The sequence below is a fragment of the Haemaphysalis longicornis genome, unplaced genomic scaffold (genome assembly GCF_048455015.1).
Source record: "Haemaphysalis longicornis isolate Haplotype H1 unplaced genomic scaffold, Haemaphysalis longicornis Haplotype H1 scaffold_1, whole genome shotgun sequence".
NCBI lineage: Eukaryota > Metazoa > Arthropoda > Arachnida > Ixodida > Ixodidae > Haemaphysalis > Haemaphysalis longicornis.
Window position 1 is genome coordinate 116,319,509 of NW_027526203.1, and position 12,453 is coordinate 116,331,961.

The window sequence follows — 12,453 nt, forward strand, 5'->3', positions numbered from 1 at the left end:
TCAACGCTGATCTAGCCTGCGACTATTGTGGACACTCGTACAGTGCATGCACGAGTGTCTCTATTGCAAGACCGTGTGGGCAGGCGGGTGAACTGGCGATGCCAAGCCTGCGACTTTTCGCACAGCGGTGACAGCTGATTCACAGACGAAGAAGGAGAGCATGGTCAGCTCGGGTCAGTCTCCTCGAAGGAAGTGCGTGCGGTGGCTTGCCGGATGCAACTCGGGAGTCAGGGTGCATGGCTTGAAGGTCCCTTCGGATAAGGTCCCGCGCGACGTGCAGGGGCCTGATTGCCTCATTCAACGAAGTAGATGGATGATGCACTTATTTGCCGGGCGATCAGCCTCCTCACGTCCCTTGAGCAGGTTACCAGCCTACGTGAGCAGGTAGCCATTGCAGATGGATGCTAAGGCCTCTGCCGCTGAGGCTGTGCAGTTTGCTGGGAAGACTTTGTACAGAGAGACACCTGAGGTGGGCCCGGTCGAGCCTCAGGAGGGCAGCCTTCGAATCTGAGAGGATGGCTACTTTACGGCTGATAAGGTTCTGCTCGCACTCCTTAATGATGTCCGCAGCCAAGTGAAGGCCCGCTATTTCTGCCGTTGTGGAGCTGCTGGCCACTAGCATGTGGCATTGCCTGGCTGAAGCGAAAGCAAGCGCGCTGGATGCTGCAGCGGCCGCCCCCTTGTCTGGAAGCACGGACCCATCGGTGAATATCAGCACGTGCCCCTTAAGGTTCTCCAAGCAGGCCGCTGCTTCTTGGCTTAGTTCAAACAGTGGAGTTATCCTTTTTGAGGCCACGTGCGGTAAAGTTGCACTTATGGGGATCTCATTCGTCCCGTGAGGTGGTGGAGGAATGATGTGATCCGTCGGGGGCTGGCTTATCACCGTTTCGAAGGTACGGACAATCATGCCCATTCGAGAGTGAGGTCATTCTCGTAGGCGTGCGAGGGGGTTGCCTCCGTCTGGAGCCCTATGGAGCCGCTCGACGTGATTGAGAGCTCGCTGTAGGGCGCAGAGTGCGAGGAGCCAGGCAGCGGCTTCAGCAACAGTACCCGCTCATTGCGACGAGCGGGGCAAGCCTATAGCGGTCCGAAGGGCATTCCTGGGCTCGGTCTCGAGTTTCCTCCACCGTGTTGGCTTGAAGGTGAACAGGGGCATAGCGTAGAGGACTGCGGAGCACACCATAGCATCGTAAATTCGAAGTGCCAAAATGTGTGAGCACCCACGCCCCTTGGCCAAGAGTTGACGGATGGCTTTCAGGACACGACTGGACTGGCCGAGTAGCTGTTTGATTGCTGGGCCCCAGGTCACGCGATGGTGAATAGTAAGTCCCAGATATCTGACCTGGGTCTTCCACCGGAGCTGTGAGCCGTGTATTTCCAAGAGGGGGATTCGATACCGTGTTCTTGGGTTGGGGTGGAGTATCACAGCGTCTGACTTGGAAGTAGAAAGCCGCAGTCCGATTGCCGTGATATACTCAGAAATCGCATCCAGCACTCTTTGCAGCTTTCCTGATTTGGCTACTCGGACGCTTTGGTCCCTGGGTCCACAGTGCAAGATCGTCAGCATAAACGGAAATGCATACGCTGTGTTCTAGGTCTGTCGGTATTGTCAGGCAGGCCAGACAGCGTCAGGTTGAAGAGCAGCGCCTAAGCACTGCACCTTGGGGCACTCCGGCACTGACACATCTTGGACGGCTTGGACCCACACGAACTTTGAGCTGGGGGCCCGACAAGAAAGCCCGGATTTAGTTCCGCAATCTTCCAGTGACATGAATGCGGTCCAGCGCCACCTCAATGGTTTGGTGTGGCAGGCGGTCAAAGGAAGGCTCAATATCCATGAAAACCAGAAATGCCACTTCGTCCATGTGTTGGACCTCTTCCAGTGCTGATATAGCATCAGCGATCCTGTCGGCAGTGCAGTGGAGTTGACGAAATGCGGTGTGTTGCTCGGCATCCCCTCTAGGCGAGATAGAACGATCATCTCAAAGAGCTTCACCGCAGCCGATGTTAAGGACACAGGTCTGTATGAGCTGGCTTTGGTTGGTGGCGTTTCACGTTTCAGGAGTGGGACAACAAGGGCGAGGTGCCAGAAAATTTGCAGTACCCCCGAGTGCCAGACGATGTTGAAGGCGCTTAGAAGGCGTTCTCTCTCCGGGCTGTCCAAGTTCCGCATCATTTGGTAGGTGATGTCATCAGCACCAGGAGTGCTACGACGCTTAGTCCTGTGCAGGGCATGCCTAAGCTCGTGCATTGAAAGGTCTTCGTGGGAGAGCGCTGAGATCCCGGAACCATACGTTCCTAATGGCAGCTTGTCTCTCAGCGCGCAGGGTAGAGGCTGCTGCGAGGATGCAGGGGGTGGTGGAGCGAACCTATTTGTCAGCAGTTCCACGAGTTCCTCTGGAGTAATACCCTCTCTAATGGCAACGGCATGCACTGGCTGTCGCGGAGTCGGCGGCTGTAGTAGTCCATGCAGCAATCTCCAGGCCTGTCTAGGCTGTCGTTAGGATTCTAACGACTGGCAGATGGACTCCCAACAAGATCGTCGGCGTTGCTTGGAGTGACAATGGCAGGCAGCAACCAGGCTGTTGTACATTATCCAGTGGGCAGCAGAGTTTGTGCACATGGCTTGTCGCTGCACACATCGACGGGCTGCCCGAAGGTTAACAAGCTTCATATCTGGTATAGGCTGTGCAAAGTTCACCCGGTAAGGGACCGAAGCTGCAGTGGCACACCCGGCGAGTTGTCCGATGAAATCTTCACTCTGATCCATGTTGTGGTCAGTTTCCTTAAGAGTGACCACTTGACGACCATAACAGTGGGACCATTAGACCGCACGGCCTCATTTGGAGTGAGCAAGATGGGGTAGTGATCGGACCCCATGTGTCAGCTGCGGTAGACAACGAGTAATTGCAGCACTCCGATACAAGAGAGAGATCGAGACATGTTGGGCGGCGCATACCACGACGGGCAAAGGTGGGTGCCCCTGTGTTCAGAAGCAGTAGCCCAGCTGTGTTGATGGCTTCCAGCAGTTCCTTGGCGCAGCGTGTAGAGGATAGGCTGCCCCAGGCATGGTGGTCTGCGTTAAAGTCGCCCAAGATTACACAGTCATGCCCCAACTTGGACCTCAAGAAAATGAATGATGTAGCGTCCCATGCCTTTCCTGGTTACAAATACACACGCAATAGAAGTGTCCGTATGCGCTTGGCGAACTGTGATTGCAGCATACTCCATGCTAGCACAGGTGGAATAGGAAATGCCAACAGCACAGTGGGCCAGCGCAGCCCGTACATACAACACTACGCGTGACTTTCCAGCCGGGTGAGTAGGGTTATTACAGTGTCCACTGACACATACACTGATCGTGCACGCGGTGGCACTGTGGTAGGCAACGCCTCCTGCAATGCAACCCCATCAAATTGTTCCCGAATGAGGTGGTACACAAGATCGGCGTGGAATGGGTTTAAGGAACGTACATTCCACTGAAGAATGCGGGGATGCCATCGTCTATTGCAGTCCCTGGCCATGACGTACTGACTGTGAACGAACTTGCAGCGCCACTCGTGTAGCAGATAGAGCTGAAATGTTGAAAAGAGCAATATGATAAGCCGGCGCGTCTGGGTGTAGGGTGGACGCAATGGCCTGCACAGCAGTCAGAAGAGCCTGTGTCGTTGCGTCACGCCTGTCGCGCACTTCAGTGGTTCCACGCAGATCCGTTGCAGCCACGCCTTGGCCTGCATTACTGGCGCCCATTGCCGGCTCGGTGCGCTGCTTTTCGGCATTCAAAGAGTGTTGTTTAAGAATCCTGCGTTTCTTGGCGGCATCAGCATAGCTTGCTCTCTACCTCTTACTTGATTGTGCAATCATGGCCTGCTTTGTGGCTTCCTCTGCCCTAATCTTTCCACGGACTGCCCGCCTAGACTCCTCTTCTGTTGACTGCAGTAGTGCCGTTGCCACGTGACGCTCCTGCTGCCAATGAGGGCACCGCGGGTTGTCCACATTGTGTTTCCCACCACAGTTAGTGCAATGGGGGTAGCAGCTGAACAGGACGCGTGCTCGTGCCCACCACTGCCGCACCGAGAGCACCTCGATAAGCCTCGGCAGCACGAAGTTACGTGGTCCAGGCGTCCGAAACGACGGCATTGCGCGGGGGGCGGGGCCAGCACGGTCTCACTCCCAGCCGGAGCCTGAAGAGGTATATAGTAGGAGGCGGGGTCGGTCCCAGGAAGTGCAGCAGTATGGATCTCTATGTCCTCTTTTCTGCTGCAGCCACAATTAAGGAGGACTCCAGTCCTTCCAAGATCTGGCACTGTAGTTCCGGATCAACACCGTACACGAACCCGCGGCTCTCGTTCGTGTCTGCAGGTGGCCGTGCTGTCACCGGTATACCACAGATATCTGCGGTAGCTACGGTAAAAGTATGGGCAAGCAATCGGCAGTGGCAGCGTGCATCGCTGCAATGTTTCGGCGGGTGTTAACACGCACCTCTTCTTCACCAGGTGTGCTTGACAGTTCCCGAGCGATGACCGTTCTTGGGAAGGCTGGGAAGTTCGTACCTCTGTCTGTTGGTCGAAAGAGTGCAGTCCCAACTATGTTGTGAGCCCTCTGAAAAGTTGTAACCCGGGCGCGTTGCTGATGGTTGCGTGGGTAGTTCTGTTTTAAATGCAGAACATTTCAGTAACTCACGATGTCACCCGCGTTGGCGTCCGTAGTCCGCACCACACCCCTCTCTACTATATATAAAAAAAGTACCATCCGGCGCCAGGTTTCGATCCCTCGACCCTGCGGGCCGAACGCAATGTACATGGTGCTTAACCCACTGCGCCACAAAGCCGACACAGATTGGGAGGCTACGGACGCGCCTTATATCCTTGACTCATTCAAATTACTGCTGACGAGCGCTCTCTCGTCAGCAGTTGCCACAAGTGCAACAACATCAACGTAACGCAAACTACTTAACGTCGTGCGCCCCCGGAAATGCTCTGCATTTGATCGTGCCCCTCGCGAGGGGGATGTTGACGCTACCTCTTGCAGAGATTGAGTGCAACCACCGAGAGCAAGGTCCCACGAGCGGCGCGCGCGCCGTGGACTGGTGGCGCCATCTGTCAGACGCCACGCGAACTGCTATCATGGCAGTGCGAAAAACTAACGCAAGAAATACAAACCGGGCTGTTTGTAACATCTTTTTTTAAAAGACGATCGTCTTTGCTGGGCTACTTGAAAGCGGAATTTTTACAGCAAATCAGTAAATGTCTAGGATCCAGCAGACCGTCTCCGGTCCCAGAGCGATGTAGACAGGAATCGCTAGCAAGCGTAGCGCCACGTTGCGGAGCCCACTCAATTCCCCGGAATAGTAAAACTGCGCTCCACACCCACGGGGCATGGAAAAAAATCATAAAAAATCAAAAAGGTCCTAGGGCCTTCATAGAGCATGCGCCGTGATTACCATACCCACGCTATAATGAATTCCACGGTTCCTGTGTTTTTTGTAGCGTAAGCTACACTGGCCGAGGTTGAGCAGTTTCGCGTGTGCCGTGAAGGGCCGTTCTGCGCAAGGGCGAGGGGCATTGCATTGGATTCGATTAGATTGGCTTAACTTGGCTTGGCTTGGCTTGGATTGGATTGGATTGGATTTGGATTGGATTAAAATGGATTGTGTTGGATTGTGTTGCGTCATATCCGCGGCAGACGCACTGGCACCGGCGCGTGCCCAGGTGTGCGCCTCAATTGCGCAGTAGCCAAGTCTGACGCTGCGTCGGAGCCGCTTCACAGCCGTTTCACGTGGCTCGTGAAGAGCCGTGCTGAGCATGCGCGAGGAGCAGTGACTGGACAGGACTTTACTTTCAGTTAATAACCAGAAACAATGCTCAATCGCAAATTACAAACAAACGTGTTTTGCTTCGTGCACCCCTTGGGCTACGACGCAGTCAAACCTCACGTTGCGGCTCAGCACCGCAGCTTTGCTGGCCATCCCTCTCCACGGGGTGGAAGGGCTCTGAATTTTTTTTTCTCTGCCATTATTCACTGATCCAGCCGCTTTAGATACTGCCATAGCGCAACAGTGCCGGGCAACGCAGCAGTGGCAGTGTGAACGACGCTAGCCGACGACGAGCTTTGAACGCTTCCCCCTGCAGCGCCACACGAAGCAGGGGCCTGGAGTAGCGCCGCAGCAGACGACTCGAAGGAGATGGGCTGTTCAGATGCGCTGTTCAGGGAGACGCACGCTCTTCGTGAGCTGGCTCCGCTCGCTCGTGCCCGCAACAGTTTTAGCTGGCAGGAGAGGAGGAAACATTTCCTATGAGGCGAGAGTCTCGTGCGGGGATACCGCTGTTGAACCGGGCGCCGTGGCCTGGCTTTTCTGCAGCTTGCGCGTGCGCTTGGGAAGTGTTTTAATGCGCGGAGGGGAGGAAGGCGGTGCTGGCCAGTTAGAAATGTCCACTTCGCTGACGTCGTTACCCGTCGCACATATGTCATCCCCAGCCTTGTCGCTGCTATCCCTCGTGCGCTTGCGTAACTGATTCAGATCCATTACTGCTGCAGAATCACCTTCCTGGGTATGATGATGGCTCGAAAACTCTCGCGTAAGTAGTTGAGGCGTTCAGGGACGCAGTCGTACCTCTGAGGGTATGCTGAACGGCCGGAGTCTGTTGGGGCGGCGAGGCAAGTGCGTGGCAGGTGGCGGGTGTCTGGAAGCCAGCCACCAGTAGGGATTCTCCATGGTGATAGGTCCCGCAACAAGCCCGCTGCACGTTCCTGTTACATGAGAATGCGGTCACATGACTGGACGAGTAGCCGGAAGATACGTGAGCGGTTGTAGCTGCTTTAGCGCCTATGTCCGATTCGGGCTAGTGTCTCCATGCTGGGTAGAATCCAGCGACAGGAGCCCCCACAAGGGCTGCCGCGCTCGCCGCAGGGTTGTGGCTGCACAGCTGGTCCATCCACTGCTCGTACGTGGGAGGATGGGGATGGTTGACACTTGCTGGTGATGGGGATGGTTGACGTGAGGGATGGGGATGGTTGACACTTGCAGACCGGATGGTACACGCTGCCTGGCTGGGTGAAACAGTTGCATATTGGATGGGGTAGATATGGTAGAGAAGGATAGGGGGCAGTGAGAGTTGGTCTGGAGCCGGCGGAGTGAGGTCGCTTTGCCTTAGTAAAGGTGGGAGTTGGGTGGAGGGAATCGTGGACGCTTGCGCCTGAAGCGCGAGACAATGTCCGCGTGCCCTTTGAGGGTGTGGGATGCCTACTCCGTATTTTGGATCTCTTCGAAAATGGCACGGAGGGTGTCCACTCGGGCAGCGGCATGTACCGCCTTATTTCTTCCGAGGGACTCGTTTCCAGGGGTCCAAACGATATAGATGTCGGGAAGCTGCCGGATGGTCTTAAGGATCTTCAGGGCGAAGGGCGATATGCGACCGAGCTGGTAGTTGCGGCATGCTTCTTGCAAGTCCGTGATGACTGTGTTTGCTGTGGCTGCTAGGGCGATAGCGATTTCCTGAGCGGTGTTTGTAGAGGGGGTGCATATTGGTGCGGCTTTGAGTTCGGTTCCCTGGTGGTCCATAAACGTGACGGCGTGGGCGGGTTTGTGGTTGTAGCTTGCGGAGTTCGTTCAGCGCCTCCTACGGCTTCTTAGTAACCACATCGACCCGTGCTTTGCGGCGTCCTTTGTTGTAATGGGGGTGCGCAGTCCCCGGCACGGGAGCTACACGAATGTGTTGACAGATGAGGTAGGGGCACGTTGTAGCTGGTATTCTTTGAGTGGTGCCTGGTATTCGAGGCGTGTAATGGTGTCTCGCCTGGTATGTGTGAGCTTGAGGCGTGTTTTGTAAGGGTGGGCACAAATGTAAATAAAACAAAACCACGGTTTGCGCAAAAATCAAATAAACATTGCTTGAAAATCGCAAATACGCTAGGGTTTTTCCCCCATTAACGATAATTTCTGACGTTGCATTTGATCCTCGGTGTTGATTATGGTTGAGAGAAAAAAACAATATAAAAAAGACGAATCCCTTATAAGCGTTACGCTTCAAAATGCATGGTGCAGTAAACATTTACCCCAAATAGTTGTGTTACAATGATATCTGCAACCAGATTTTCACAATTCGGTTTCGTAAGATGTTAGAAATAGTGCACAAACCGTGCCGAAAAATGAGTCTTCCATTAGTTGTAAATCGCTACCGTGTTATGGCTTCTGTTTAGTAACCATGGCGCCTACGTGTAATAAAAGACGACCAGAAGGAAAAACGTGTGCTACCTCCATTGTAAAGGGTGTAAATTTATTTATTTAGGTGGTTACACGGGTGCCCAGCTGATAGTTTCCTTCAGATACAAGAGAACCAACACAGGCCGCATAGACCCTTTGGAGAAACGTGGTTGCTGCGTAGAAATGACAGAGAAAAACGTCGAGAGCGAATCTAACCTCCACACGGCCAACAGCTTAATCTACGGTGCAGAATATCCAAGTATCATCGAGCAGAGACCCCGTTTCATTAGGCAAGTCGCAGCAAATGTGGCTTAGCGATGGGTTGGTCATCGCGGGTGCACGTGCGTAACAGGGGCGGAATAACGGCTCGACGCTGCGCGTGCCTTCAATTTGCTAATCCGAAAGCGTGAGTCAATGGCCGGGTAGCGTAACGGCCGGGATGCGCAGCGGCATGGAGGGTGACTTGCGGGCTCAGTCGGGGCCGCGCCCGTTGAATCCGGAGCCGCAGCCAGCGGCCGCAACAGCCGCTGTGACACCTGGCAGGCGCCAATCCGCCTCGGTAGTAATCGGCGTGAATGCTCCGGCCCTCCTCCCACCTGACGACACCAGGTGGACGACGAGCACCGAACGCCGCCGGGGTGTGGGACGTGCAGTAGAGCAAACCCGCTCATCTCATTCGTCGAGCTGGAAGGACGTCACCAGCAAGAATCCTGGAGTTAATGCCTCGACAAAAATGAAGGCCGACACATTTAGCCCCTTCAGTGCATCCATGCACCCCTCAGGCCTCTTGCGTATCTTTTTACGCACGTCGTAATTTAGACGGGAAAGCTTGCTTAGGGTGCTCTTTCTTTGTCATTTTTCATGCGTTTTTCTGCCGGGGTAGCCTTGAAAATGATGCTGAAACACGGATGAGTGATTAAGAGTTAAAAACACTATTCTCAAAGATGTACTTGATATCAGCGCAGCCTATAGTTTTCCTGTTACATTTCCTGGGTTTTTTGCATGTGCTATCCCAAGCGAAAGTGCACGCACAGCAGACTTGACTACCGAGATTTTCAGCTGTTCTTTTACGCAGCATGTTGAGTAGGAGCAGATATGTTTGAAAGTGGCATTTTCGCGCCCTTGCTCGAGTCGATGTAAGCTGGGAGTCGGAGATACCCGCGTTGGGGCAGTCGTCACCCAGAAATGCTGTGCATCAGTGAATTTTAGCTTTACTGTATGACATCCAAACCACCATAGTTTTACGCCATCGAAATTCAATCGACAAAAAGGTCCGGAGCGAGGAAGAGCAGTAGCAGTGGTAAAAATAAGCAACATAATTAGAAATAATTAAAATAAAAAAAAACTTGTGTGCGTGCATTGTAATCCCTTCCCTTTCGCCTCCCTCTGTTATCACCTGATTATATAAGTAACTAATCGGCTGCAAAGCTTGTGAAAATCAGAAACAGTCCTTTTTTCAGCTGTAACATTATATTAGCGGCGGTTATTTGCTCTCCTCAGCCGGAAACTAACAAAAGTTGTGCTCTGCACTATAAGACCATTCCGGCAGCATGTTTCGTTACGGGAAAATGAAAGAACCAGTCACTTCAAGTGACAAAGTACATTGGGTGATCTGGAGTGTTCCGTGTAAATTTTTCCCGACAAATTTTCTATCTCCTGCTGTATTAGGCGGCTCCGCAATTCAACCTCATACTGTGCAGTATTCCAATGCTAACCACATTTTTCAGGCATTTTGTACGTGGAGGCCTCGTGATACATTCAACCCACTGCAGTGCTCAATGTGGCTGGTCATTGGAGGGCACAGACGCGAGGAAGACGAGGAGACCATACCACCGTGATTCGCGATCATGATAATGTCACGGCTTTGGATTTTGATAAAGGATGAAACACTCCTAAGGATTCACCACGAGGATAGGATAAGTCAGACTCTGTAAAATGAAACTGGAATTTGAGCTTCGAATCATAAACACCGAATTCTAAGGCTTCCAAGCGTTGAATTCGTTTATTGTGGCTGTTTCCTAGGTCATTTGACTTTTACAGGCAATCGAGAAAGCGAACCCAATAAACTGGACTACAAGAAAGCCGGAAAGTGATGCCGCTTTGCAGCAAAGCCGAGTGATTGCGTCTTTAGGAATGTTTGGGAGAAGAAACAGACAGGTCGTTGGTAATTAGGACTTCGAGTACCGCTGAGATGCCTTTACTAACTACGCTGGCGTGTGTTTGACCCGCAGCATGGCACACACCGACTGCTGGCGGGGCAATACACCTATGAGCAATAAAACAATGTCTTGGTGGCACGTTCAACGAAAATTGAATTGATCACCTCATATAAAAACAGTTCGAACCGGTGTATCACGATCTATTGGCATCATCTATAAACTGAAGAAGCTTCTGCCCGCGTGGTTGAGAAAACAGCTGTATTACGCGTTATTACACTCTCACCTTACTTATTACTCAATTGTATTGAAAAAAAACTGGCGAGGTCAATTTAGATATTATACTAGTACTTTAAAACAATGCTATACGCTTGGTAGAGATGAATCACCTAGAAGCCACGCTACCCCACACTTCCACAGGTATAGCAAACTGATAATTAGAAGCAGCATAAAAATGGCTTTGTTGATTTATCAAGAGTTTCAGATAATACTAATGCCTTCATAGAACAGTAGGCACCGAAGAACCACGAATACAACCTACGTCATGCGACCTACAAGAAAGGTAGAATCCGCACAAACTATGGGTCACAAAAAATGACCTTCATAGTACCGCACTTTTTGAACAAACGCCCTGTTATTCCTACACTGCTGGAGTATTCTTTTTCTGTACAATCTTTCAAAAATAAAATTGATGTGTCTTTGTTGGAGTTACAATGAACAACGTTTTTATGATGTAGATATACAGCAATATTACTTTTGAATATAACTGTGTGTTTCTAATTTGTGGTCTACTTTGTACCTGAACTGCCGATTATTAAGTTAATCGGATTCTGGAATGGAACTATTGGCATTCAACTTGAAATTATTAACTACCACAAAGTCCATCTGTACTTGCATTACCTAATATTTATATCAAATGGAGTTTATGTTTTCAGTACTATGTTTTCTGCGCAAAGAATATTTTTGTGCGTTTCAGGTGGGGTGTCCCTGGGGTGTCAGGTGGGGTGTTCCTGGGTGTCCTGCGTTTCAGGTGGGTGGGGTGTCCCTTTGGCAGATAATTTGTTTTGCTATTCGTCATCACCGGAACACCAGCGCTTCTGTGATATTCGTTATGTTGTTTTATTGTGATGTTTATTTCTGTGACATCTCCCTTGTAATTCTTTACTTTAGGTTGGCTGAAAATAAACATTCCCTTCATATCAAACGTTGGTTTGCGAAACCAGCATCACCGAATAAGCAGGGTGATCTGGCGATGTTCTACATTAATCTGAGCAGAAAGTAGTTTAGGACATATCTGTACTTACTTTCTTATAAAAGACATCTGCTCAGTAGTGATTAGTTAGGTAAAAGGACTTGCTTTGGAATTCCCAAATGTCACTGAGGGTGCACATGGTTAGTACGTATATACATGTGAGAGCTGCAGCTATAATGGTGCAAAACTGGTCGGCTATGGCCCTAACTTCTTGTTGCAGTGCCATTTGTTCTCCCTGCGAGCTAACGTTTTTTTTTTCTGGCTGCACCTCAATTTATCGATCACATTGTTGACGACCAATACCTGCTGCACCTTGCTGTGAGCGCACGTTGCCGAAAAAACTGTATCTGAATACTAATGCTCAGGGACAACACAGGCACCTCATTTTTTTTTCAATTCTCCGCCGCGCCTCACTTCCCTCATCAAATCTAGGCTCTTTTTCTCTATATGGGCATCATGACTCCCAGTGGCCTTCGTCGCTACTTCTTCGAGCTACCAACCAGGTCTCTTGCCTGTACTAGCCCTATTGCTCGTGCCTCATGCTCTTTCACAAGTGCTTCTTTTTACTCCTCTTCTTTTTATACAGGTGACGCTGAATATGCGTCATACATCCAGAAGGGTAGTGTACTTTGCTTTTTTCGCTGCGAGAACAGCAATCGAAGAGTTTATAAATGCAAACAACTAATTCTTTGCAAGCAATTGTGCAGATATTTTGCTGTAACAGCTGTAATATGAAAGCTAATATTTAGGTTACGTCAAAGAAGCTGCGTGTGAGTCGCAGTTGCCAGCATGGTTTCAGCAAAAAATGCTAGGTCTAGCAGGAATTCATAAAAAAACTGATA